Genomic DNA, 6,388 nt, shown 5'->3' on the forward strand with positions numbered 1-6,388 from the left:
GCATTACCTTTTAGTCTAAAACACAATCTCTTGCCCTGAAACAGTGTTAAGGTGAATACAAAGCTGTTTCATAGTGTGAAAAAGGTAAAAAACAGAGTTTCAAAGTAAAGATTCTTCTTATAATGCATTCCCTTTTAGTCTAAAACACAATCTCTTGCCCTGAAACAGTGTTTAAGTTGAATACAAAGCTGTTTCAAAGTGAGAAAAAGGTAAAGAACAGAGTTTCAAAGTAAAGATTCTACTTATAATGCATTCCCTTTTAGTCTAAAACACAATCTCTTGCCCTGAAGCAGTGTTTAAGTTGAATATAAAGCTGTTTCATAGTGAGAAATAGGTAAAGAACAGAGTTTCAAAGTAAAGATTCTTCTTATAATGCATTCCCTTTTAGTCTAAAACACAATCTCTTGCCCTGAAACAATGTTTAAGGTGAATACAAAGCTGTTTCATAGTGTGAAAAAGGTAAAGAACAGAGTTTCAAAGTAAAGATTCTTCTTATAATGCATGACCTTTTAGTCTAAAACACAATCTCTTGCCCTGAAACAGTGTTTAAGGTGAATACAAAGCTGTTTCATAGTGAGAAAAAGGTAAAGAACAGAGTTTCAAAGTAAAGATTCTTCTTATAATGCATTCCCTTTTAGTCTAAAACACAATCTCTTGCACTGAAGCAGTGTTTAAGTTGAATATAAAGCTGTTTCATAGTGAGAAAAAGGTAAAGAACAGAGTTTCAAAGTAAAGATTCTTCTTATAATGTATTCCCTTTTAGTCTAAAACACAATCTGCCCTGAAACAGTGTTTAAGGTGAATACAAAGCTGTTTCATAGTGTGAAAAAGGTAAAGAACAGAGTTTCAAAGTAAAGATTCTTCTTATAATGCATTCCCTTTTAGTCTAAAACACAATCTCTTGCCCGGAAACAGTGTTTAAGTTGAATACAAAGCTGTTTCAAAGTGAGAAAAAGGTAAAGAACACAGTTTCAAAGTAAAGATTCTACTTATAATGCATTCCCTTTTAGTCTAAAACACAATATCTTGCCCTGAAACAGTGTTTAAGGTGAATACAAAGCTGTTTAATAGTGTGAAAAAGGTAAAGAACAGAGTTTCAAAGTAAAGATTCTTCTTATAATGCATTCCCTTTTAGTCTAAAACACAATCTCTTGCCCTGAAACAGTGTTTAAGGTGAATACAAAGCTGTTTCATAGTGTGAAAAAGGTAAAAAACAGAGTTTCAAAGTAAAGAATCTTCTTATAATGCATTCCCTTTTAGTCTAAAACACAATCTCTTGCCCTGAAGCAGTGTTTAAGTTGAATATAAAGCTGTTTCATAGTGAGAAAAAGGTAAAGAACAGAGTTTCAAAGTAAAGATTCTTCTTATAATGTATTCCCTTTTAGTCTAAAACACAATCTGCCCTGAAACAGTGTTTAAGGTGAATACAAAGCTGTTTCATAGTGTGAAAAAGGTAAAGAACAGTTTCAAAGTAAAGATTCTTCTTATAATGCATTCCCTTTTAGTCTAAAACACAATCTCTTGCACTGAAGTAGTGTTTAAGTTGAATATAAAGCTGTTTCATAGTGAGAAATAGGTAAAGAACAGAGTTTCAAAGTAAAGATTCTTCTTATAATGCATTCCCTTTTAGTCTAAAACACAATCTCTTGCCCTGAAACAGTGTTTAAGTTGAATACAAAGCTGTTTCAAAGTGAGAAAAAGGTAAAGAACAGAGTTTCAAAGTAAAGATTCTACTTATAATGCATTCCCTTTTAGTCTAAAACACAATCTCTTGCCCTGAAACAGTGTTTAAGGTGAATACAAAGCTGTTTCATAGTGTGAAAAAGGTAAAGAACAGAGTTTCAAAGTAAAGATTCTTCTTATAATGCATTCCCTTTTAGTCTAAAACACAATCTCTTGCCCTGAAACAGTGTTTAAGGTGAATACAAAGCTGTCTCATAGTGTGAAAAAGGTAAAGAACAGAGTTTCAAAGTAAAGATTCTTCTTATAATGCATTACCTTTTAGTCTAAAACACAATCTCTTGCCCTGAAACAGTGTTAAGGTGAATACAAAGCTGTTTCATAGTGTGAAAAAGGTAAAAAACAGAGTTTCAAAGTAAAGATTCTTCTTATAATGCATTCCCTTTTAGTCTAAAACACAATCTCTTGCCCTGAAGCAGTGTTTAAGTTGAATATAAAGCTGTTTCATAGTGAGAAAAAGGTAAAGAACAGAGTTTCAAAGTAAAGATTCTTCTTATAATGTATTCCCTTTTAGTCTAAAACACAATCTGCCCTGAAACAGTGTTTAAGGTGAATACAAAGCTGTTTCATAGTGTGAAAAAGGTAAAGAACAGAGTTTCAAAGTAAAGATTCTTCTTATAATGCATTCCCTTTTAGTCTAAAACACAATCTCTTGCCCTGAAACAGTGTTTAAGGTGAATACAAAGCTGTCTCATAGTGTGAAAAAGGTAAAGAACAGAGTTTCAAAGTAAAGATTCTTCTTATAATGCATTACCTTTTAGTCTAAAACACAATCTCTTGCCCTGAAACAGTGTTAAGGTGAATACAAAGCTGTTTCATAGTGTGAAAAAGGTAAAAAACAGAGTTTCAAAGTAAAGATTCTTCTTATAATGCATTCCCTTTTAGTCTAAAACACAATCTCTTGCCCTGAAGCAGTGTTTAAGTTGAATATAAAGCTGTTTCATAGTGAGAAAAAGGTAAAGAACAGAGTTTCAAAGTAAAGATTCTTCTTATAATGTATTCCCTTTTAGTCTAAAACACAATCTGCCCTGAAACAGTGTTTAAGGTGAATACAAAGCTGTTTCATAGTGTGAAAAAGGTAAAGAACAAAGTTTCAAAGTAAAGATTCTTCTTATAATGCATTCCCTTTTAGTCTAAAACACAATCTCTTGCCCTGAAACAGTGTTTAAGGTGAATACACAGCTGTTTCATAGTGTGAAAAAGGTAAAGAACAGAGTTTCAAAGTAAAGATTCTTCTTATAATGCATTCCCTTTTAGTCTAAAACACAATCTCTTGCACTGAAGCAGTGTTTAAGTTGAATATAAAGCTGTTTCATAGTGAGAAATAGGTAAAGAACAGAGTTTCAAAGTAAAGATTCTTCTTATAATGCATTCCCTTTTAGTCTAAAACACAATCTCTTGCCCTGAAACAATGTTTAAGGTGAATACAAAGCTGTTTCATAGTGTGAAAAAGGTAAAGAACAGAGTTTCAAAGTAAAGATTCTTCTTATAATGCATGACCTTTTAGTCTAAAACACAATCTCTTGCCCTGAAACAGTGTTTAAGGTGAATACAAAGCTGTTTCATAGTGAGAAAAAGGTAAAGAACAGAGTTTCAAAGTAAAGATTCTTCTTATAATGCATTCCCTTTTAGTCTAAAACACAATCTCTTGCACTGAAGCAGTGTTTAAGTTGAATATAAAGCTGTTTCATAGTGAGAAATAGGTAAAGAACAGAGTTTCAAAGTAAAGATTCTTCTTATAATGCATTCCCTTTTAGTCTAAAACACAATCTCTTGCCCTGAAACAGTGTTTAAGTTGAATACAAAGCTGTTTCAAAGTGAGAAAAAGGTAAAGAACAGAGTTTCAAAGTAAAGATTCTACTTATAATGCATTCCCTTTTAGTCTAAAACACAATCTCTTGCCCTGAAACAGTGTTTAAGGTGAATACAAAGCTGTTTCATAGTGTGAAAAAGGTAAAGAACAGAGTTTCAAAGTAAAGATTCTTCTTATAATGCATTACCTTTTAGTCTAAAACACAATCTCTTGCCCTGAAACGGTGTTAAGGTGAATACAAAGCTGTTTCATAGTGTGAAAAAGGTAAAAAACAGAGTTTCAAAGTAAAGATTCTTCTTATAATGCATTCCCTTTTAGTCTAAAACACAATCTCTTGCCCTGAAGCAGTGTTTAAGTTGAATATAAAGCTGTTTCATAGTGAGAAAAAGGTAAAGAACAGAGTTTCAAAGTAAAGATTCTTCTTATAATGTATTCCCTTTTAGTCTAAAACACAATCTGCCCTGAAACAGTGTTTAAGGTGAATACAAAGCTGTTTCATAGTGTGAAAAAGGTAAAGAACAGAGTTTCAAAGTAAAGATTCTTCTTATAATGCATTCCCTTTTAGTCTAAAACACAATCTCTTGCACTGAAGCAGTGTTTAAGTTGAATATAAAGCTGTTTCATAGTGAGAAATAGGTATGAACAGAGTTTCAAAGTAAAGATTCTTCTTATAATGCATTACCTTTTAGTCTAAAACACAATCTCTTGCCCTGAAACAGTGTTAAGGTGAATACAAAGCTGTTTCATAGTGTGAAAAAGGTAAAAAACAGAGTTTCAAAGTAAAGATTCTTCTTATAATGCATTCCCTTTTAGTCTAAAACACAATCTCTTGCCCTGAAGCAGTGTTTAAGTTGAATATAAAGCTGTTTCATAGTGAGAAAAAGGTAAAGAACAGAGTTTCAAAGTAAAGATTCTTCTTATAATGTATTCCCTTTTAGTCTAAAACACAATCTGCCCTGAAACAGTGTTTAAGGTGAATACAAAGCTGTTTCATAGTGTGAAAAAGGTAAAGAACAGAGTTTCAAAGTAAAGATTCTTCTTATAATGCATTCCCTTTTAGTCTAAAACACAATCTCTTGCCCTGAAACAGTGTTAAGGTGAATACAAAGCTGTTTCATAGTGTGAAAAAGGTAAAAAACAGAGTTTCAAAGTAAAGATTCTTCTTATAATGCATTCCCTTTTAGTCTAAAACACAATATCTTGCCCTGAAACAGTGTTTAAGGTGAATACAAAGCTGTTTAATAGTGTGAAAAAGGTAAAGAACAGAGTTTCAAAGTAAAGATTCTTCTTATAATGCATTCCCTTTTAGTCTAAAACACAATCTCTTGCCCTGAAACAGTGTTTAAGGTGAATACAAAGCTGTTTCATAGTGTGAAAAAGGTAAAGAACAGAGTTTCAAAGTAAAGATTCTTCTTATAATGCATTACCTTTTAGTCTAAAACACAATCTCTTGCCCTGAAACAGTGTTTAAGGTGAATACAAAGCTGTTTCATAGTGTGAAAAAGGTAAAGAACAGAGTTTCAAAGTAAAGATTCTACTTATAATGTATTCCCTTTTAGTCTAAAACACAATCTGCCCTGAAACAGTGTTTAAGGTGAATACAAAGCTGTTTCATAGTGTGAAAAAGGTAAAGAACAGAGTTTCAAAGTAAAGATTCTTCTTATAATGCATTCCCTTTTAGTCTAAAACACAATCTCTTGCACTGAAGCAGTGTTTAAGTTGAATATAAAGCTGTTTCATAGTGAGAAATAGGTAAAGAACAGAGTTTCAAAGTAAAGATTCTTCTTATAATGCATTCCCTTTTAGTCTAAAACACAATCTCTTGCCCTGAAACAGTGTTTAAGTTGAATACAAAGCTGTTTCAAAGTGAGAAAAAGGTAAAGAACAGAGTTTCAAAGTAAAGATTCTACTTATAATGCATTCCCTTTTAGTCTAAAACACAATATCTTGCCCTGAAACAGTGTTTAAGGTGAATACAAAGCTGTTTAATAGTGTGAAAAAGGTAAAGAACAGAGTTTCAAAGTAAAGATTCTTCTTATAATGCATTCCCTTTTAGTCTAAAACACAATCTCTTGCCCTGAAACAGTGTTTAAGGTGAATACAAAGCTGTTTCATAGTGTGAAAAAGGTAAAGAACAGAGTTTCAAAGTAAAGATTCTTCTTATAATGCATTACCTTTTAGTCTAAAACACAATCTCTTGCCCTGAAACAGTGTTAAGGTGAATACAAAGCTGTTTCATAGTGTGAAAAAGGTAAAAAACAGAGTTTCAAAGTAAAGAATCTTCTTATAATGCATTCCCTTTTAGTCTAAAACACAATCTCTTGCCCTGAAGCAGTGTTTAAGTTGAATATAAAGCTGTTTCATAGTGAGAAAAAGGTAAAGAACAGAGTTTCAAAGTAAAGATTCTACTTATAATGTATTCCCTTTTAGTCTAAAACACAATCTGCCCTGAAACAGTGTTTAAGGTGAATACAAAGCTGTTTCATAGTGTGAAAAAGGTAAAGAACAGAGTTTCAAAGTAAAGATTCTTCTTATAATGCATTCCCTTTTAGTCTAAAACACAATCTCTTGCACTGAAGCAGTGTTTAAGTTGAATATAAAGCTGTTTCATAGTGAGAAATAGGTAAAGAACAGAGTTTCAAAGTAAAGATTCTTCTTATAATGCATTCCCTTTTAGTCTAAAACACAATCTCTTGCCCTGAAACAGTGTTTAAGTTGAATACAAAGCTGTTTCAAAGTGAGAAAAAGGTAAAGAACAGAGTTTCAAAGTAAAGATTCTACTTATAATGCATTCCCTTTTAGTCTAAAACACAATCTCTTGCCCTGAAACAGTGT

This window comes from Electrophorus electricus, unplaced genomic scaffold (assembly GCF_041902795.1).
Source record: "Electrophorus electricus isolate QZ-2024a unplaced genomic scaffold, ASM4190279v1 Scaffold29, whole genome shotgun sequence".
Taxonomy (NCBI): domain Eukaryota; kingdom Metazoa; phylum Chordata; class Actinopteri; order Gymnotiformes; family Gymnotidae; genus Electrophorus; species Electrophorus electricus.